Source organism: Phaenicophaeus curvirostris, chromosome 1 (genome assembly GCF_032191515.1).
Source record: "Phaenicophaeus curvirostris isolate KB17595 chromosome 1, BPBGC_Pcur_1.0, whole genome shotgun sequence".
Taxonomy (NCBI): Eukaryota; Metazoa; Chordata; class Aves; order Cuculiformes; family Cuculidae; genus Phaenicophaeus; species Phaenicophaeus curvirostris.
The window spans coordinates 188,985,175-189,008,586 of NC_091392.1; the positions used below are offsets into that span (position 1 = coordinate 188,985,175).

The following is a 23,412-nucleotide window of genomic DNA, read 5'->3' on the forward strand; positions in this document are numbered from 1 at the left end:
GACGAAAAACTGTTGAGGCAAAGCTGTTGTTCAAAGAAAAAAGAATGGAAAATAAGGGAAACATTTGGAATTCATATGGAAAAGCTTGGGAAAGCTTTCGAGACAAAATCCGAAAGGCAGAGAAAACTCAAACTCTCATTACTAGGTGAAATTTTTCTAATTCCTTTCAACCCTCCTTCATTTCTACACATTTCATACACAATATATAGTATATTCCAGCTTGAATTGTAAACTAGTGTCAGCAGCTAACAAAAGCTGGATGCCTGCAGTGTAATTTGTGGAAACAAACAATGAAATTCATATGGCCTGGTTAACTGTCTGCATATCCCACACTGCAAATTTGCATAATAACTATGACATGGTCACAATTAACAGCTTTGCACATTTTAAATACTTAAAGTACACTGCAGTAACTGAAGGGAGTCACTGAAAGCATGATGAAGTGATATATTAAAAATTATTATTTGTCTAATATCTGTGTACTTCTGAATCTCATTTACAGTAAAAATGTTTATAAAACTTTGTTTCCAATCTTTTAACTTTATTTATTTTTCCTCCTTAAAAAAATCCCCAAATATTAATTCTATCAGAAAAACATACTTTTTATCATGCTACCTTCAAAATCAGAAGGCAAATAAAAAAGGCTAGACCGGTTTATTTTAAAGAACTTTCTTAAACTTTTTAACTTTTACATGCCCAACTAAAATTTTAAGGAGTAGCTAGTTTATTATATGAGCAATACCATGTCTTTAATGGAAAATGCCTTAAAATGCTTTAATTAAAAAAAGTGAACCTCCCTTTCCTTGAACTCAGCCCCTCTTACGACTAATTTTCCTTGAGTGACCTTGAGTACAGCAATGTGGAAAAAAAAAGACATTAAAATGTCACAATTGTTCACTTTTCTGAGATTTCTAACATATATGTTGTTCTCTCCTGGTAGGCAGCAAAAATCTTTTCAAGAACACAGACAGCTTAGAATAAATGATATAGAAGTGATTGGATGATGACATGGGCAATATACCCAGATCTAGGTGGGTGTCTCATCAGCAAGGCTACTGACTAGACCTCATACAGCTCTCATTATAATCACAGTTTTAGGAATAAGACTTTCAGAAAAGACAAAATAATAATCTGTACAGCCAGTGTTTCCACCTAAAAATGGAAGACTGAGATCCAAGCCCACAAGAAGAATAGAAAATACATAATGCATTGTAGTCAATATCAGAACAGAAATTATTGCAGACTCTTCTGACTGTGCGTTTTCTCCCTCTCTCTCGCTCTCTTTCTTCCCTGGACTTTAGAACCTCTTCCATACGAACCAGAAGCCAGAACAGATTAATTCTGGTAAATCCCTTTTACTTTAACTGAGCATTTAACAAAACGTTTATAACTAAACTAAGTATGAACCAAACTACTCCAATTATGAGTAATTTCAATTCTTGATGAAGGCTTTCAACTAATATTAATACGAATAGACAAAACAGGAGACTGCTCAATCTGCTTTTTTGTCCTCTACAGCATGACAGAAGACATGAGGTGATCAGAGATAGTCTTTAATTTAACATGTAACCATTTTCCCAGAACAGACTCACAGAATCACAAAACATGAAAGTTGGAATGCACCTCTGCCGATGATCTAGCCCTATTCCCTGCTCAAAGCAGGTTTAAATTTGGCATCACAATGGGTTACTGGTTGGAAAAAAAAGGTGTAACCATACATTATCAGGAACTTATTTTCTTCAGTAGAATTAGCGTCTCTGAATAGATAAACATAGGTTGCCTAGAGTCTCTGTGGCAGCCTTACATGCAATTTGAAAAAAATATTTCTGTTTTTTTCCTTAAATACTGGTTGGACTCCTCTACTGTGTTGTTACATTTAGTCTGTTGGAGTTTTGGTCCTTTTTAATGCCTTTTGATACAATCTTTATTGATCCCTTACTTCTTCTAACAACTTCCGTTGTCCTGCTTTTTATCTGCACTGGTTTAGCCATGTCTTTTAAATATGTATTTGGCCTGAGCATCTGATACGATATTTTGAAATAGTCAGATGAAAATAATTGTCTCCTTTTCATGAGCTGCTTCCTTTTATGTAGTGCCGTTTTAAAAGTTAGGAACAGTGACTAAGATTCTTCAGCTCATATTACTCTACCAAAGATATTTACTCTAACATTAACATGGCTGATGTTACAATACACTCCTGACAACAACATGAAATAGACCTTGTACACTACTCAGAACTAAGTCAGGACATAACTATGCTTCAATCTTTCTTTAGAATAAACTTCCGTTAATGCATGGTACCACTTGCATGTCCTATTCTGTCTTTCCTGTGTGTTTTAACTTGGTGTTGCTCACTGTTTTCCATCTGCTATGTTTTCAACATGACTATAGGAGTTCATTTAGTTTCTCAGCTTCCTTAAAGCTAAGCATTTTGATTTCCCGTCTTATTTTGAGGTTACAGAAACATGTATAACTTTCCTTTATTTCTCAGTTTTCTAACTTCAATTAAGTGAGACTCTGTTCACTACATGCTACTGCCAAGTTCTTTTTATCCTGTGGCTGGGGATATATAATTTTTATGACTTCTCTCTTCATAGTGCTTAAAATGTGCTCCTCAGCACTACTCAGCTTCCCCTCAATCTTAAGTTTAAAAAAGTCTAAACTTTTTAAAGTATCAAGTGCCTAGTTGTATTTCTGTTAAAATGAAGATGTCATTCCTATTATTGGTTCCCTCTAGTTCAAAAATATCCCAGCTCCTAATTAATTTGAGCCCCTTTCCTTACCCATGTTCTTTCCACGTGGTCTTGCATGTGATAGCAAAAATGTTTCAAAGATTACTGCCATGGTGGTCCTGGTGTTCCCATATCTTGATCTAAGCTTTGCCTTCAGAAACTCTTTGCTAGTTTCCTAGACTCCCAGTAGCTTTAGGGGTTCCCACAGTTTCAAAGCTGCAGACTTGCACCCTCTCCTGGGTCTAGTTGACTAGATCATCAATTTTCCAAAATGCTGCTGCTTTCCATTACCCACCAGCAAAATAGAGTAAGGCTTTCCAAACACTGATACTAATTACCAATTATCACTCATGTTACCCAGGTTACATTCATGTTACTTGCTGAGCAGCAGGTACAACTACTTGTGATTCAGCTTCCCTCTACTTGCAAACAGTCCTGGAATCACTGGTGCTATAACTGCAAGAAACGCTCTACTTCCTTCCATCTTTGTTAATTTGTAGCTATATGGCTCTTGCATATCTGAAATTCAACTCCAGTAGCCAGTTTTGGTAAGAACAGAAGGAAAAAATTATAAATTAGCCAGCTACTTATGGAGAGGAGTTTAAAATGTTTTTCTGTTCCTTCCACAGAGTGATTTTTTTCCCATTCACTTGACTGAGTTTCTATGGTCAATAAGAAGTTCTGCTTCCAGCATAAAAATACACTACATTTCCAGGATCTGCAGAAAGTTTCATTCCATTGAAGTGTAACTAACATACATACAGATAATAAAATGCTGATTTCCAGTTACGTATACCAACTTGAATATTTTATAACACGACCTTTACTCTCCTAGAATTTTCTTTCCTTCTCCCTCCTCCCACAACTGCACTAACAAAGTTTGTTCTCTGTACTAATATACTGCTTAGTATAACTACAGTATTTGGTATATTCTTCCCAAAGTTGCCTTTCTGTGGGGATGCATCTCATTTCTCTGAACACTGACTGTAGTAGCTGCCTGTCTAGGAAATTAAGTGGTTAGAATAATGAATGAATTTGCCAAGACAGCACATGCAGAACTTCCCTGATAACTTCCTCTTTCTTCCCCCCATCCCAATAAGGGACTATTTTAATTTAGGTGTTTCTATTGTCTTGCAAATTGAGCTAGGGTAAGATTAAATCATTACAGCTCTCAGTAATACTTAAGCATGCAGAAACATTACAGTGGGGACTCTGATATCAGTAATAGATGTTAAGCCATGCAGGATTCCTCGGTGTAACTTTCACTTCCTCTTCAATGGAGCGGGAGTAAACTCGGGATCTACACTTCTTCACTTCCCAACTTCAGAACATACTACATACTGGCAGTACCTCCCAGTCAGGAATTCTCTACCAATGCAGCTTCCAGAGATTCATGCTTTTTTGCAACTTGTCTGCTACTCTATGATTCCTTATAATAATATTTTGGGGAAATACTGCTTATAGTTCACCCACCTGAAAGAAGGTCAAGATAGATGTCAAAACCAGATGAAATTTTAGAAAATTTATGTTAAGAATTCTTGTCTTAAAGTATTTGCCCAGGATGGGAGAAACCCGAGGAACTACTGAGACACCAAGAGGTCAATTTGTGACAATCACAGACACCAAGAGGTCTGTGATTCTGTGATTTCAGGATAATAGCCCAGTGCAGAACCCAAAAATCTTCTTACCTCAGAATCCAGCAACAGCTCAACTGAAAGTGTGAATTCCAGTGAATTCTGAAGCTTGAAATTGCTTTCATATTTTCTAGTCTAGGATAGTTACATACAATGTGTTCAGAAGTCATGCAAAGACTGATAGTGGTGAGCACATAAAGACTGTCAGTTCCACTGTCATAACTTTCATCCTTTGCTCCCTGACTTGGTGCATTTTCTCCTCTTCCCTACTTATAATAGTGAACAAGTCAAGAAAGAAAGAATTAAGATTGCTGCTGAATAAGAAGACGATGGTGCAGGAATGTTGCAACACAGCTTGAAGGATAAGAGGGAAAGGCAACTCCCATTACTCATGCCAGGAAGGGGTGCCTGAAGCACAGTGAAGATATTCCCTTAGTCATCACCTCAGGAATACCTGCTCCACAAATTTAGGGCTGAAAGTTAAACATTTATTATTTTAGATGATAAGAGCTGTACAGTTCAGTATCTTGGCAGTGTCTTCCAAATACTAAAATGAATCATAAAGAGATGATTATCCATTCCTTTTTCATTCCTTTTTCTCATCTATGAGGGGAAATACAAATGAAATACAAATGCAGCAAATGCTACTGTTTAAAAAAATCTTTCTTGCTAGTGCAAATAAGTCTATTTGCCATAATTAAAACTGCAAATGTATTTCTGAATGATAAATAATACATCACAGAATCTTAAAGCCCACAATATTAAATATACTTCTTAATCAATAAACAATGTACACTGATGTGGAAAGTAAAAAACAAAAGCAGTGAAAGAAAACTAAATGGACTGGAAGAATATGTGAGTAATACCATAGTTAAATCCAACCCTAATGTTAAGACAAACTGTTTAACTCCCTGTGTTTATACAGACAAGTCTTTAAATGACTATCTTGAGCCCTGCAGCACCTATCTTGAGATAGGTGGAAGAAAAAAACAATTTTAGGCAAGGAATGCTGAGAGCTATCTTGCCCCTTTTGAAAGGCTGGCAGAATCTCCCTCTTCCTCTCTCTAAAAGTTTATAAAAATTCTGTCTTTATGGAAAATAAGAACAGTGTGTATTTAGTCTGCTCTGTAATGGGCTTTCTTACTAAAAGGAAGAAACAAAACTAAACAGACAGGGATGACTTGAATACCTCACAAGTTTTCCATCTCTAAATTATAAAATGATAGGCTTTACAGGATTACAAATGACACTGAGAGATGAACATCATACTCCCTCTTATTCTGATAAAGAAAAAACCAAACCAATATGTGGCTTTTCTTCAGAGGAAAATGGAAGGATTTCCTTTGTGGTGTTGTTATTTACAAGTAATAGAACTTTACAATGCAATTCAGGTATTATCTGACACTCCAAGAAAGGAAACGCAGAGAAGATGGCTGGCAAATTTATGGAACTTTTGCTATAATCTAGCAGAGGTAGTTTTGTTCACTAGAATTTAAGTTCTTTTATTCAGTGACAGCTAAATGATCCCCTTATTCAGAACAGACATGGACACTATGTTGGATGCAGACAAGGCCTTTCTATTCAGCCCTCATAGTAATTTACTGAAAAGGTCTGGCATTGAATTTTTAAGATAGTTTGCAAGTAAGTTGATGAACAAAATTCTGAATAAAATATCAAATTACAGAATTTTGTATAATGTCAGATATGTAAAATCCAACAATTATTTTAGTTACCAGACAAGGCTGTGACAGTTACCATTTACAGTATATAAACTATGTTCTTATGATATGTGATACATCTCATACATCCAATATAGTTATTATTAAAAAAGAAAAGAGAATTAGGCAGCACAAAATTCAGTTGAAATCAGAATTTGAAGATGACCATTAAAAACACATATTGAGTCAGATCAAGATTTAGCAACATCTTGCTGTATATCTATCTACCAAAGTCAGTCAACAATGCAAATTAATAACAGATCATAAGCTGTAAACAGAACTTGATAAAAAAAGTGGATTAATTTCAGTATTTAGCAACATCTTTGAAAATATTCTGACTTTTTAATAATTATAGGGATTAAAGTTCAAGGAAAATATTTTTTTCATGGCAATGAATGAAAAAAAATCTGAGAAATAATTCAGGACGAACTAAGAACTAGAACATGCTACTAATGAGAAGATACTTCCTAGGACACAGTTCTGTCATTTCTGCAAAGTCTTGTAAATTCTTAAAGTATTGTTAAATTATGTAAAAAAATCCCAAATTGTTAAAGTACGCAAAAATTAGTGATCCTTGTTATTTACCAATCCGCTTCTTTATACATTATTAATTTTTCTAATACTTGTGTGCAAATTGTTCTTTTCTAATCTCTAAGATCTATTACTTTCTAGTCCTACAGTACTTGATAGTGAATTGTTTACTAAATAAGGGAATGCAATTTCCTACAAGTCAGCTTCTCAAGCATGAAAGTAGAGAAGAGAGAATTTCAGTATTTTTTCTGTAACAGAACATGCACTCCCCTGAAAACTGTCACTAAAGCAAACAGGAACGTTGTGGTCTAACAGGTAGCAGTTTCTGAACTACACACAATGTAATATTCTGCACAAAGAACACAAATTAGCTCAAAAGTGGATCCTCTTCTCTCCTAAGAAAACGAACTTTCAAAAATAGATGATGTAATTGCAAACCTATGGAGAAAAAGGAACAGTTCTTTCTTTGACAGTCCACAGATCCCTGCTTGACATCCACTAACATAGCATGGATATGGGCTGGAAGACTGTTTTTTTGTAAATATTAAAACCAGACATTTAACATTGCCATTGCTTTATTATAAGTAATAAGCCATAGTATGATTGTAGCTTCTCTGTTTTGGAGAACATGGGAGTTTAATCGTATGGATGCCAAGTGTCTCTATTCCTCTTGAATTCTTCATAGGCACATTTAAGATATAAGTATAGCTATAGCTCTTACTTTGTATTTAAAAAAAAAATCAAATACTTGACTTTGCTACTTTTACAATGCTCTAAAGTCTTTCAATTTATTTTTACTTCCTAGATTAAAAAAGCACAGAAACACAAGAGAACAAAACCCCAAAATGTGACATACTATTCACCCCTAACTCACTCATCCATGGAGTCCTCATCTATAGACCAAAAACACAGATCTTCATAAAACTGGTTGCTGCAATAGATGTTAGTCCTCTCTATGGACCAGCATTAGGAGAGAATGAGGTGTGGTGGCAGTGCATTTCCTACTATTTTTTTTTTTTTTATGGTGGGACAGTGATAATACTAAGATACTGCTGATTCTCTTCTGAGCATCGGGTGGAAGTATCTTATTTCTGCCCATCTGTCCCAGAAACTGGATCAGCTCTTCCCATGTAAAACTATCCTTATTGCTTTTCTTTGTTTTTCCCTTCTCTGTGCAGTCAAGTCTCAGTTTCTTACTTATTTTAGCCAGACCTAGTTTCCTTTCCTGTCAGCTGCCTTTCTTCCAGGTTTTGTTAAATCTCTTTCTCCTTCCCTATTTTCTTACAGTGTCTTTCTTTCGCCCCATATACAATCTCAGTCTCCCTTCTCATCTCTTCTTTGTCACTTTCCCTCTATTCTGATTTTTTGATGCTTTCTCTCAACATTGTTATCCAGCTATTTCATAATCCACTTAATCTTAAAATGTCCCCTCTTTAATCTTCACATTTATTGGTAGCTCCAGGATCTTTGTCACAAGTAGCCCTAGTATTTCTTCTAAATTCACCACTCTTGGCTGACCAGGCTCAGTTCTATTTTCTCCAGAAGACCAAACCCCTGTATTTATCTTTTTTCCTATCCTATTTCGGTTTTGTTCCATTTCTCCTCCATTGGTTTCTGTTAATAACAGCTTGCAGTATCATTCAACTCGTCTTAATCAAATATGTTGAACAGAATTGCAATGAATTCTAAAGTAGTAACCAACAACCATTCTCCTATATAGATTAAATTTAATAGACATTTCACTATCTTTCTTTTGAGGAGATTACCAAGATTATAAAATCCCTGGATGGTAAATAAGAACGCCATCTGTTACACATTTTCAAACATGCTTCTGAGAAAAACACGCTTGCTTTTATAAACAGGAATAATACCTCATTTGGAATAGGAGAACTTTTATCAACTTGTGACAGTCCAGAGGAAGAAAACTATTTTGCATGACGTGGTAGTTTGATAGGGCTGTATAACAGAAGTACAATTTATGGGTTTACTTAAATTTGCAAAAGATGTCATTCTAACTGACAAAAATTCTGGAATATGCTCTGATACTTATAGGTTCATTTATCTTTCTTCCCTGCTACAGCCTTTCCAAGAACTACTCCATGTTATGGTTTGAGCTAAAGAAGAATCAGTTTTTTAACCTCAGCTAAGACTCCTCTAAGTAACTTCATTTTCTGAAAGTTAGTTGCATGTTTTCCAGGCAGTGTTTCTCCCTAGAAGGGACAATGTAGGGCATCGGTATGCAGGAAGGCCATTGCTTATACCTAATCCTAAAGAAACTAAGGCTATCCTTGAGCTAATGGAATGCTGTAAGTCGAAGATGAGGAATAGTTGCACCTGCAGGGAGGAGGGACAGGACAGGTGACCCCAAACTGACCAACAGAGTATTCCATTCCATATAGGTCATACTCCGTATAAAACTGAGAGATTACAAGGGTCTCACTCTCTTCTTCAATGGCTGATGTCCGATGAAGACCTCATCTGTCTGTTTGCCCCTGATTCGTGCATTCCTGAATCCAGTTCCTGGGTCCAACCTCCCTCCTGCCACTCACCTTACTTGCCTTGCAGCATCTGTGGTGACACACAGTCATCAAGATGTGGAATAGGGGTTTAATTTTGTATATTTGTAGATATTTTATATTATTATTATTATTGTTATTGTTGTTATTTCAGTAAAGCTGTTTTTAGTTTTAGTTTTCAACCTACAAGTCTCTTCCTCTCATTATCCTTTCCCTTTCTCTGCAGTTTGGGGGGAAGGGAATTTGGAGACCAACTACTCAGTTTTCACTGCTGAAATTGGCTGGGCTGGGGCAAAACCGTGACACTTTAAAATGTAAACTATCTGAAAATTTACCAAGGGTAAAACATACTTTTGCTCTTGAAAGATATATTTCTGTTTTGTATTAGAAATTGGAAGCCTGCCAAACAATTTGACATTTCAAACATTTAATGAAATTCAAAATCTTAATCTTGATACCATATTTTTACACCACAACCTGTTGTACCTGCAAAAGCAACACATTCAGACCTGGAGGAAAGTGCCAGACAAAAAAAATGACACGTGAGCCTGCCATTTGTTTCCAGACTGTTCTGCAGAACTATTCCTGTATTCTCAAGCACACAATAAAATCTCTACTGTCCTCCAGAGAAAATCTTTCACTTGAATTGACAATATCATTAGCAAGTTCAGAAAACTACAGCGCTTGTGAGACAAGTACAGAAAATATGTATTTTTAAGACATTGCCTTTGTTTTTTGAGTAAAACTGTTTCATATTGCATTACAATGGACTGGGAAGATGGCCACAATACCTTCAGGAGTCTAAGCTTATGGGATATTATCCTCCTATTCATAGAATCATAAAGTTGGAAAAGACCTTTGAGATCATCAAGTCCAACCATACCTGCTCACTACGAAATCATATCCCCAAGCACCTTATCTACCTGTATTTTAAATACCTCCAGGAATGGTGACTCAGCCACCTCCCTAGGCAGTCTCTGCCAGTGCCCAAGAACCCTTTCAGTGAAGAAATTTTTCCTAATATCCAATCCGAAACTCTCCTGGCAGTCTATTGCCTGCCACTTCGGAGAAGAGACCAACACCCACCTCAGTATAATCCCCTTTCAGGTAGTTGTAGACAGTGATAAGGTCTCCCCTCAGCCTCCTTTCCTCCAGGCTAAACAACCCGAGTTCCCTCAGCTGCCTCCCATAAGACTTGTTCTCCAGCCCCTTCACCAGCCTCATTGCCTTTCTCTGGACACCTTCCAGAACCTCAACATCCTTCTTCCAGTGAAGATCCCAAAACTGAACACAATATTTGAGGTGTGGTGTCACCAATGTTGAGTACAGGGGCAGAATCGCCTCCCTGTTCCTGTTTGCCATGCTGTTTATGATATAGGTCAATATGCTGTCAATACGCTTGGCCATCTGAGCACACTGATGATCCATGTTCAGCTGGTGGTCAACCAACACCCTCAAATCCTTCTCTACCAGGCAGCTTTCCAGCCATTCTTCCCCAAGCCTGTAGCACCACACAGGGCTTTTGTGTCCCAAGTGCAGGACTCGGCACGTGGCCTTGTTAAGCCTCATCCTGTTGGACAGAACTGGATTCAACACTGAGCCCTGGAGAACACCACTTGTGACCAGCCTCCAACCTTCCATCTGTATTTAACTCCATTTACCACCATTCTTTGGGCCCGGCCATCCAGCCAGTTTTTCACCCAGCAGAGGGTATGCCCGTCCAGGCCAATGGATGCCAGTTTCTCAAGCAGAATGCTGTGAGAAATGGCGTGAAAGGCTTTACTAAAGTCCAGGTACACTATATCCACAGACTTTCCCTTGTCTATTAAACAGGTAATCTTTTCATAGAAGGAGATCAGGATAGTTTGGCAGGACCTGCCTTTCATAAACCCATGTTGACTGGGCTTAATCCCTGGGTTGTCTTGTGTGTGCTGTGCGATAGCACTCAAGATGATCTGCTCTGTGACCTTCCCCAGCACCAAAGTCAGACTGAAAGGCCTGTAGTTCCCCAGATCCTCCCTCCAACCCTTCATGTAAGTGAGTGTACCCTTTGCCAACCTCCAGTCAAAAGGAACTAGCCCAGTCAGCCAGGACTGCCGGTAGATGATGGAAAGGGGTTCAGTAAGCAGCTCTGCCAGCTCCATCAAAATGCTTCAGTGGATCCCATCTGGCCTCAGAGACTTGTGAATGTCTAATTGGCCAACCACGTTTCTAACCATTTCCTCTTGGATCATTGGAGCTTTGTTCTGCTCCCTCTCCCTGTCTTCTGGCTCAGGAGGCCCAGAGAACATCTTACCTTCCTATTAAAGACTGAGGCAAAGAAGGCATTAAGTACCTCAGCCTTACCCTCATCCTTTGTCACTATTGTTCCACCTGCAACCAGTAAAGGATGGAGATTATCCTTGGCCCTCCTTTTGTTGTTAACATATTTGTAGAAACATTTTTTTTTATCTTTCACAGAACTGGCTAATTTAAGTTGTAAATGGGCTTTAGTCCTTCTGATTTTCTCTCTGCATGATCTCACTTCATCCTTATAGTCCTCCTGAGATGCCTGCCCCTTCTTCCAAAGCTCTTTCAAGGGTTGTGACTTAAAACATTCTCCCCCAATTGCTTGCAAACATCTGATAGTTTCCATTTGCCTACTTTACATTTTATTTATTCATAACAATCTTTTCCTTCAATGTCCCTTTATAACCATTTATAACTGAATGAAGGTCACATTTTGGCTTAAACTGATATTATTGCTCTTTTATTTGTTCAGAATATCAAGATAAGATAATCAGCGTGGAGGTATTCTACCCACTCTGACAATGCTGAAATTCTCTGTCTACACAAAAAAAAAAAAAAATATTACATAATATTTTAAGATTTACTTGTATATCTCATCATTATTCTACTGTACTCCAGCTTTTGGAATAACTGACAGTGGGAATAGATCGCTGAAGCAAAGTGAGAATCATGCAGCTAGCAACACCTAAGTATGTCAGAGCTCCTAGGGCAGAAAATTAAGATGAAGACATGTTTGATGCTATCTTGCTTCTTTTAACAGAAAGACACAAGGAACTTCTTTCCTTCTGAACATGAGTGAATACCATCTGGTCCTGGTAATAGAATAATTGATTTCCCCCACATATTTTCCAGAAATATTTTCATTTGGGACATTTCTTCAGCATCATCCCCCTAAAAGAAGGGGCACATACAGAAATTTCCCAGATCTCCTCAATGGGGAACACTGATGTTAACTTCTTTAGGAATTTCTTTGTTGTATCTCCATGCAGGCACATAAAATATAAATCTTCAGTGGATATAAATTACTCAAGAGTATCTTATTAATATAGACAAATAAACACAAATCAATAGAAAAAAACCCGCAAAGGAAATGAATGCATACTGTGGACTGCAGGAACATACCTCAAAATGCTCCTGAAAAAGTATAAGGTTACCTGCTTGCAGCATCAATCAGCAGAATTATTACCCCCAGTATTTGATTTTTTAACATCAATAATTGATTCTTAGAATGTATCTAACCCTGCACCTCTTCTACTGAAAAAGCTCTTCAGGCCTATGTTCATTGGTCATTGTGCTAAAATGTATGGAGAAAAAAACCTAAACAACACTGTCAAATCACTGTCAAGACAGTGATTCAAGTATGGCTAGGTTTAATGACAGAGTTGATTAGGAGGGTTTCCATCTCCATGGTCCCCTGATTAAACAATATTAATTTACCAGCTACCAAAGCTGACTCGTGATATCTCAGAGGAATTCTTAGATGTTACAGCCACAAGACATGAATGACTGGCCTTCACTATCTCTGATCATGAAGCAGTTCAGACATGGTATTTGAACAGAAAGCACATCTTTTATGATCACAGCAATAATATCCCAAAACAAACTCAGTATCTGTGTTGGCAGGTAAGTATTTAACCTAGGAGGAGCATTGAGCAAACTAGGAAGTCCCATTTATGCTTATCACTTACTTCAGCAGCAAAGATGAAACTGAAATTATCAACAGTGTACAAAGGGAATAAAAAGAGAATAGGGTGGTGGGCCTGACCATGCTTGCTGTTGCGTGCTGTTGTGCCTAAAAATCCTTTAAAAACAGCAAAGAAACAGTGATTTGTACTAAAAACAGCAAAGAAACAGTGATTTGTACTATAAACAGAAGTAGTAATGAGGTTTAGTTGTATACAGATTTATACTTCTGTTCTTTAAGTATTCACATCAAAGCAGTAGCCTTGTCACTTTTGCTCTCTCCGAGTACTTCATAAAAATTTCCTGTCCAAAAGATAACACATCCCAGTACTAGCTAGCTTGAATTGCGTGTTCTGACCCAGTAGATACTAGTCAAATGCCAACAGAATGTATCAGGACAGAGCGTTCATTTAATGAGGGCATTACCTCAAAAGAAGCTTCTATCAAACTTGAAAAAACTCCATTACCCTCTCTATGCCTCCATTTTATCACACCCAAATTTGGCTGCATAGTGAAAAAGACTGGGGGGAGGGGGCGAGTGGCATAGTGACTTTGAAGTGAACAAGCAGTAAGCAGAAATACCTCAGTTTTATTTATATTAAAAAAAAGAAAACTAAACCAGAATGAAATACTGAATCGGCTGAAACAATTACAAAGTTTTTACAAACAGGTTTAATTTTAAAACACAAAATTTTCATAAAAGAAAAAAATGTGGTAAATAGTAAAACAAAATCAAATATTCTAAAAATATTAGGAAACCTAACAACTGATGTAATTAAAAGAATTTTTCAGAAATATGTTTTCAGTTTTGTTTCAGTTGCTTTGTGTCACTGTATCCTATTCAACAGTAAATCCCATCTGATAACAGTAAACCAACCTACACAAATAAGAAAATAATATTTTTAAAGTTTAATGTGTATTATCCTATATATAAGCTTAAAACTATGAAAGAGACTATACTTGAGCAGACCAGAGTTCATTTAGCTCAACAGCCTCTCTGACAGTGACTAAAAAATTATACTGATGAAAGAATGTAAGCCTTCCTACAGGTCTCCATCATATTGTTCTCCCTGACCTTACTAATTTCTTTCCTAGGTTTTATTGCCCTCTTTTATGAAAGCAGCACTAGTCCTTTAGTTGAACTTATTACCTTCCTCTTAGCTCACTCAATTCAGAGACGGAAGAGGAACAAAAACAGGACACAAGAATCAAAAGGCAGGTAGATCGTGGAGCTGTACAGCCTGCTCTCTTGTGATCTATACTGTTTCCCCATAAATTCCAAATGTTTCATTTTCTGACAACAAGTGGCACTGAACTGGTGTTTTCAGTGAATCTTCCATCATAACCCCACAATCTCAAGATCAAATTATAACACATTGTTCAGATACCATCACTTTGCATTTGAGGACCTTTTCCCTCCCCACGCACAAAACTTCACATCTACCTAGACTCAATTTCATCTGCCATTTTTGTTTCTGATCATTCAGTCTTGAAATGCCCTTCCGTGAAGTAACAAGTGATGGAGAGTGGCAACATGCATAGGCAACTGGCAGGTGATAGTCACTCCCTATAGCCGGAGACCAAAGTTGACTTGACTTTCAGAGCTGGCCTTCTACCACCATTTGTATTCCACTTATTTTATTCTTGAGTACTTTCACAGGTCATTGCTGAATATCTTCTGAGTTTGAAATATTACTGCATATTTTATCTACGTGTCCCCTGTAGATAAGCTTTACCTATAGTCCTTTAATCTGAAATAGATCTTTTGATGAACACTCCATAAAGTGGGGTTCTAGCACAGAAAGTGAAGTGGGCCTGTGAGAACCTCATGAGGTTCAACAACGCCAAGCACAAAGTCCTACACCTGGGGTGGGGCAATCCTCAATTTCAATATAGGATGGGGGATGACATGATTGAGAGCAGCTGTGCAGAGAAGGACTTGCGGGTGCTTGTTGACGAGAAGCTCAACATGAGCCGGCAGTGTGCACTTGCAGCCCAGGTCAACTGTACCCTGGGCTGCATCAAAAGAAGCGTGACCAGCAAGTTGAGGGAGGGGATTCTGCCCCTATATTCCTCTCTTATGAGACTTCATCTGGAGTGTTGTGTCCAGTTCTGGAATCCTCAACACAAGAAGGATATGGAACTGTTGGAACGGGTTCAGAGGAGGTCTACAAGGATGATCAGAGAGCTGGAGCACCTTCAATATGAGGACAGGCTGAGAGTTAGCCTTGTTCAGCCTGGAGAAGAGAAGGTTCAAAGGAGATCTTATAGCAACCTTCCAGCACCTGAAAGGTGCTACAAGAAAGATGGGGATGGCCTATTCATAAAGGCTTGTGGTGATAGGACTAGGAGGAATGGGTATAAACTGGAGAGGGGCAGATTTAGACTAGACATTCGGAAGAATTTCTTCACAATGAGAGTTGTGATGCTCTGGCACAGGTTGCCCAGGGAAGCTGTGGCTGCCCCATCCCTGAGATGTTCAAGGCCAGGTTGGATGGGGCTTTGTGCAGCCTCATCTAGTGGGATGTCCCTGCCCATGGCAGAGGGGTTGGAACTGGATGATCTTTAAGGTCTCTTCCAACCCCAACTATTATATGATTCTATGATTCTGTAATTCTAATTTAAAGTGAAATTATATTCTTTCATAAAAAAGAGAAATAAGAAACTATGTCACAATTTTAAGGAATAGGAAACCTGGATGAATAGTTCAAAGAATAATCTCAATACACTTGCACAAGGTATAGTTTTTTATTTATTTCAAGACTATTCAACATCCTGGTCTCAATGATTTTTTACTGTACTGCTTGGATATTCACAGTGACTTTCAGTTCCTCCTTTATCATCAACGTACAGTATCTTAAGAAAAGAAATATCACGTTAACACAGAACAAAGTTAAACTCTGCAGAAAGGAAGTGGCAGTTTGTCATTTTGAGTTGCAGTGAAGATTAGGTTTCTGTATTTGGAATTTCATTTCTTAAGGACTGTAATTTCTTAAATGCAACTAAGAATTATTTCTGTGATCTTCAATCTTCCTTCACTGGAGACAACAGCAGGAATCTCAAAACACTGGTAGGCATAAACATTTTAAAAACCTTTCTTGTCATTTTTCACTCTTTTCCTGGTTATTAATATACCTAGGGGAAGCATAACAGATGTGCTAGAATAGCAAAGCTTATTCAGGGAGAGGAATAACGAAATAATCTTCAAAAGGCTTGAAGTTCTTTAAAAATATGAAAGAAAGAAAAGCAATCTCTCTTACGAAGACAAATCATGAAAGCATCTCTATTATAATCGTGTCCGGATGTCTACTAGACAGAGAATAATTTTAGATACTTTTAAAAAATACTCTTTTTAAAAAAGCAATTATATCTTTATTTTATTAGAAATATTTTCTTTAAAAAGGTATCTTTTTATTTTCTAGGTGTGCGATAGTGGATCCTTTCTATCATGCAGCAATGATTACCAGCAAGGCCAAAATGTATCTTGTAGAAATACTGTTTCTAATTCAAGTTCTGCTTGGACAGAGTTTTTAGCAAAAGTCCTTTGACATTATGCTTAATGTTGCTCTCCAGAAAAGTACTTCATGTCCTGTGTGCTGGGAAGAGGTACTCTCTGTGAGGGCAATAAGAAACAGCTTTAAGTACATAAAGATGTATCCACTGGCATAATGTTTTCTCTTTTTCCTTCTTGCTGATGCTTTTATTAAAGTACTATTTCCAGGTAGCATGCTGTTATCTCTTTAGAGGCATACTTCCAGTTCATACGGTAAACTTCAGCACAATCACAGAACAGTTAACTCCTTTCTGTGTTTTCCAGTGTTGGTTGAGGACTTTGAAAAGCTGTTTATTTAGCTTTGCCAAATGATTTCACATAGTAAATGGAGTTACATTGCTATTCTGGGAAGCTTTTATTGAACAGTGAAGTGAAAATACACCAAAGAAACAAGGAATGGAACTAAATGCAGAGGTGAGAGAGAAGAATTAATCTTCATCCTCCTTCCCTAATTCAAGTGATTGATCACAGATATTTAAAAAAAAAACCAAAAGAAGAATAATTTGGCATTGCATCTAGAATGTAACAATTGTACCCTTTTAGAAAAGTCACACGAAAATAAACTAAAAATTCAAATTTCCTTTCCTTTTCAGTATCAATGGAAGAAAAATGCTTTCCCGTGTATACTGTGTCTCATTATTCATTTTAAATATCTACCCTTTTCTGATGAATTTTAAATGTCAATGAACACAAACTGACATGCTTCTGTTGCACTGCAGTCCTGGTCATAACATCTTTACTACTCATTTTTACTTACACAGGCAAAAGTAGATTAATTTAAATGTGTATTAGACTCATCAGGAAAACATGAAACACGTGTGCTGCAGAAGCCTTTTTTGGTGATGTTGATTTCAACTCTTTAAGGGAGCAACAGACTCTGAGTTTCTTCAGCAACTGTGACTAAGCAATAATGCAATGCAAGAAGCATACCCATCATAGCAAAATGTATAAATATTTGGTTTGATCAGTACGCTGTTTTTTTGGATTAAAATCAATAGAAAAGACATAGCTGATCTTTCAGTTAGCTGTAAAATCAAATGAAGCATAAATAAAACACAGAAGTACATGTTAAGTATGTATGAATCCCAAAATAAACTAAGAGCAAAATCTTTCATTTGACATAACAAATATACTCCTTGTCTCTCAAAGAAGCATTTTTCACAGAAAGTATTTCATCTGCAATGGAGAAAAGCAGTTATTATTAAAACTTTCAATTAAAGTTGCTTTACTGATGCAAATCAAGTAATGTAATCTGAAAATCAAGACTTTCTCTTGGCATATTTCTTCATTTTAAAGATCCTAAGTTGGGAAACTGGAAAATTATTCCTATTTGGATCAAATAACAAGCACATTACATGCTCCGGGAAGTATGCCTGTAGTTTCTCAAGCTATTCTTCGAGCATAGACAAGAAAAGACATTCATAGAGCACAAGTAAAACTTGTTTTTCTTCAACTTAAATTAGACAGCTTGTTTGCTCACCAGAAATTGACAGTAGTGATTGACATGTGAATCAGGTTTTGTAGTCTGAGATCTTACTAAAGAACCAACATAAAAATCAAAGAGCTGTTATAATTATTGCATATTATTGCTACCTATACATCCACTGCAGTATTATTTGCAGTTTTGGCCATAAATAGCAGCCAACAGACTAGCTCCAGAGCTCTGAATTTTTTAACCATATTGTGTAAAAACAGAATTAAAGACGCTAAGATGAATTGCCTAGCCTATTCCTTGTAGGAAGATAACTGCAGCTCATGCTGATACAGTTAAGAAAAATTCTTTGTGGCTTTTGTGCATGCTCAGATTGCTTAATCCTTGTACTGCAGGATATATTAGACCCCTATTTCAAGAGAACAATTAATTTCACTGTGTAGGGATCACTAATCTTAAAACTGACTTTACAGTCCAGCAAAGCCTTTACTTGGAAAGTAACGTACCACAACAGCATAAATAAGAGGTCCCACGTATGCTTAAAAATATCGACATCTCATATGTTTGGCAGATAATCTCCATTATGAGTCAGAGGGAGGCAGCAAAACATCTATATTTTCATTAAAACCCCCATGATAAAAGAACATCTCACTAATCCCAGAACAGTCATGGTGACTTCTCATGTAAGCATTTTTCTAGGAAGAGAAACAGCTGCAAATGAAACTTTACTAAACAAATTCTGGATAGTCTATTTAGGTTTCTAATGGCAAAATAAAGACAAGCTATGCTAGATCTTAGTTTCTGCAGGTTCACCTAGTCCAGGTTTGCAGGTGGTTTGGACTGTTCTCTATCACCTAGGCAACTAAACTCTGCCTAGGATAGATTTTGATTCCTTAATTGGCCGCTGAAGAACGATCTTACATGCATTTCTGGAGGGTAATAGTGCATCGTTCTCGTTCAATATAAGGACAACTGAGAGATTTTTGTTATTCTCTAGTCCACAAAAGTAAAAAGTGTCCTCATAGCTTTAAAATTTATTTCTTCAGTCTAAAAGAAAAACCTGGATAAAATTCAGCTGAAATTTAAAATCATCTACCATGATGTTGAAATCTATTTCAGGACGGGAAAATTGTCTTGCAAATGTTCTCATTTCTTTTTAGCTATGAATTGACAAAATATTAAATCAGACATGCAAAACAGAAGAAGTCTTCACAATATAACTTAAGAAGAGAAAATTAAATGCTGTGAATAAACTCTTGGGGATAGGAGAAAAAGTTTAAGTCATGGGTACACTCAGGAAATGAACATGAGACACACAAGTGGAGATTGTAAAACATGGGTAGGACGTGCCCATGGAATGGTGAATAAAGTCACAAAGAGAAGGGAAAGGTATCAAAAGACTGAATCTTCTAATAAATCAAAGGAAGAGAGAAAAATCTTGCTTTCTGCTGCCTTCATTTTTATTGTTTTACATTCCAGCCATTTATACGCTTCACTTACTAAACAACCCTAAATCAAAGCTTATTTCCTCATAATTTTTTGAATGCTAGTTTTGAATTTTTTCCTGAGTTAAAGTCATATGTTATAGGTACTTGAGGTTTTCTGATATGAGAAGACAGTAATTTTAATGTTGTTAATTTAAGTAGTATTTTAAATGTTTTCCATATGGCTACAGGAATACAGCTTTGTCTTCTACAGGCATGATTAAGATCAGTCAAAACAAACCACCAAGTGTGAATCACAACACTGTCAGCTCAATAGATGTTTAACCAAAAGCAAAACTAAAAATATATATGAATCTAAATGTCAAAAAGTAAGTACTTCCACAAATCATGAAAGTGGCCAACAAAAGTGTCAACAAAATATACAATTAAAAAGGGATGTGGTATACTCAAATAAACAGAAACAGTGGTTTTTATCAAGTACAGCTTATAAATAGTTTCTTCTCTGTTATGACAACACATTAATAAAATCTTACACATCTTCATGAGTATAAGAACTGCATTTCTGTTTGAAAGCATTATCTTCACACATGCATTGAACATAATTATTGAATGACTCATGAAATCATGCAGAATGAAATAAACAATTTCATAATACAGTTCTGTGTTTAAGCAAGATAACAGTTTCTAGAAGCCTTCACTAAATTGAAAATACCTACCAAAACAAAAGTAAAATGTTAGAGGGAAGAAAAGTTTTGTGGGTAAAAGAACTATCTCTTACTATACCTAACAGCAGGATTGAAAAAGTATACAATGTTCTTGTTATATAGCCCTTCATCAAGTCTATTTGAGCATTTTAGACTAGAACAATACCTTGAAAAGTAGCATGGGCAGTACAGGACTACAATCTCCTATCCTGGTCTTGCTGCCTATTATACAGAAAGTTTGGCTCCATCTACATTAAACTTTACACTACACCCATCCTCATTACCCAAAACTTAGCAGTGGGTGCTCTCTGCGTAAACTGCACCTCTTCAGCCCTCAAATATGACTGCCTTTTTGTAGAACCAGCACATATGCTAGAAGCCTTGGCGTATAATAAGGAGGTACAAAGCTTATTAGGATACTCTTACAGGAATGTGGATGGAACCAGCCTTGACACAGCCTCATCTGCCTCATCCATGCTGACTTCTGGGAGTGTTCACTATGCTTGCTCTCTCTTGTTTGGCACTCAGGCCAAACTCCAATCAACCTTTTCCCCCTCCACCTAATGAAATCTAGCTTATCATTTGCTTATCACTACTAAGAAAACATTCACTCAGGCAAACAATAACTACAACCTTTTCTGCTAGTCTCCCAAATATCCTCCCATAACATTTCAGCTCACAGGGAACGCTGATATTAAAATAATTCTCACTGATAATTTTTGGCTTTAAACTCAGGATCTGATAATTTACTTTTTGTATTTCCAAGGAAAATTCAAGTCCAAACATACAGTCAATCCTTATTGATTGCGAGAACCTCATGAAGTTCAACAACGCCAAGTGCAAGGTCCTACACCTGGGCTGGAGCAATCTTCAATTTCAATATAGGATAGGGGATGATGTGATTGAGAGCAGCCCTGCAGAGAAGGACTTAGGGGTGCTGGTTGATGAGAAGCTCAACATGAGCTGGCAACATGCGCTCACAGCCCAGAAGGCCAATCATGTCCTGGGCTGCATCAAAAGAAGTGTGGCCAGCAGTTCGAGGGAGGTGATTCTGCCCCTATATTCTTCTTTCGTGAGACCTCATCTGGAGTACTGTGTCCAGTTCTGGAATCCTCAACACAATAAAGTTATGGAACTGTTGGAATGGGTCCAGAGGAGGCTACAAAGATGATTCGAGGGCTGAAGCACCTCCTGTATGAGGACAGGCTGAGAGAGTTGGGCTTGTTCAGCCTGGAGAAGAGAAGGCTCAGAGAAGATTTTATAGCGACCTTCCAGTACCGGAAAGGGGACAGCAAGAAAGCTGGGGATGGACTATTCACAAAGACTTGTAGTGACAGGACTAGGAGCAATGGGTATAAACTGGAGGGAGGCAGATTTAGACTAGACATAAGGAAAAATATTTTCACCATGAGAGTGGTGAGACACTGGCACAGGTTGCTCAGGGAAGTTGTGGCTGCCCCATCCCTGGAGGTGTTGAAGGCCAGGTTGGATGGGGCCTTGGGCAGCCTGATCTAGTGGGAGATGGCCTGACCATGGCGGGGAGATTGGAACTAGACGATCTTTAAGGTCTCTTCCAACTCAAATCATTCTATGATTCTATGATTTATACAAATTTTACATGGGTCCAACAGGGACATCACAACACTGGTAGCTACCAATCACCCATGACATGTCTTATCTGGTAACCTGTGATGCCCTCCTCATATTGAAAGTAGGCATAAAATCTGAAACGTGGATTGGATCAGCTAGTAAGACAGCCAGAGAAGTAATCAAGATCACTAGGCAACTAATAACTACAAGGGGAATATTCAGGAAAATCCTTCTGAATGAATTCTGAGAGTCACAGAAGAATCTCCACATCATCTATTCCAGATGAACTGGAATGGACCTTTGGATGCATCTTGCCATCTACAGCCTTGCTACTGCAGCCTGGTCTGTGGTTAAGTTTCAGTGCCGTAGCTGCATACTGCTGACTCAGCTTCATTCCAGAACATTTATTTTTTAAGAATCACTTCTATTTTATTTTGCTTTCAGCAGTTCAAAGTCACCATCACATGGTTTTTATTTACTTATTGCCCCTCACTTCAATCTCCTTTTCCTCAAAACTGAGGAAACTGCGTGCATTGGAACTTTGACAGAGTCATCTTCCATTAGCAGCCTTCACTGATAGGGGCTGCACACTTTGAAATTCCCAGTAGGACCTCCATGAAACTTTAACTTGAAACAGAGACTGATGCACACTAGACAACCAGCCTTCTCTGAAAGCCAATAGTATTTAGAACTAATAAGCCAATAATGCAAAAAGTCTTTATAAAATTTAGTATCTGCCACTCACATTACTGGAAAAAGCTATGACAAAGAAAAGGTAACAAAACTTCTTTTATTCCTTAGAGCACTGACCACATAACACACAAATAAAGAGGAACTAGAGTTTCAACATTACTACAAGACGATTTCACAAGATGATTCCACCTCTACATCTCATTATTGAAAATGCACATATATGTGATTCCTACAGACAACCTTCAGGATATACATACTTACACACATGAATAAACAAACATATATGTTTCAGTAAAAACATGTGTTTCATAGGTAATGTCAGTAATATCCAACCATTACCATGTACCATATACAAGCACTTTAGTTTATATCCCTTCTTATACAGAAGTAGTACTTCATCTACCACAGACACATAAGCAAGCACAGCACGAAATGCGGCAGCTGTTTAACAGATTTTGGCAGATATACAGAAAGGTTTAATGAGAAGACTAGTCCAGGTAGCCAAAGTTACAGATGAATTAAATAGTGAGAATATCTTACCCAAGCTGAAAATTTGACCAGGATATTGAATTAACCTCTTATCCAAACTGCCATGATGCTTTTAGCCTGGTTTAATAAATAAAAAAGCAATCACATTCTATGTTACTGTCTAAATTACCTGCTCCCTTTTTAGCTTCTTGGTCAATTTTTACCAAACTCCACAGACAAATACTCATCTCAGAAATACTACATTCCTACAAATCTTCTGAAAATAAGACGGAAGATACAAGAAGAAATTGCATTTATGTCTCCACTGAGAGACTGCAATGGGTAAGAAGACTTTATTAGATATCAGAAAACCTGGTAAGAGTTGATATGAGACAAAGACCTTGTAAATGTCTTGTTATGAAAA

General features: G+C 37.3%; 1 protein-coding gene across 5 annotated transcripts in view; it reads right to left on the reverse strand.

Moving 5' to 3' along the window:
• Window positions 1-23,412, reverse strand: part of SGCG (sarcoglycan gamma) — a 131,902-nt gene that overhangs the window by 69,117 nt on the left and 39,373 nt on the right. The window contains exon 1 of one of the 5 annotated variants that reach the window (XM_069883239.1): window positions 23,061-23,111. The exons of the other annotated variants lie outside the window; for them this stretch is intronic. The gene's annotated coding sequence lies outside the window, so the exon portion shown is untranslated. Of the gene's footprint in view, window positions 1-23,060; window positions 23,112-23,412 lie in introns of those variants that run through there. 5 annotated transcript variants of the gene reach the window in all.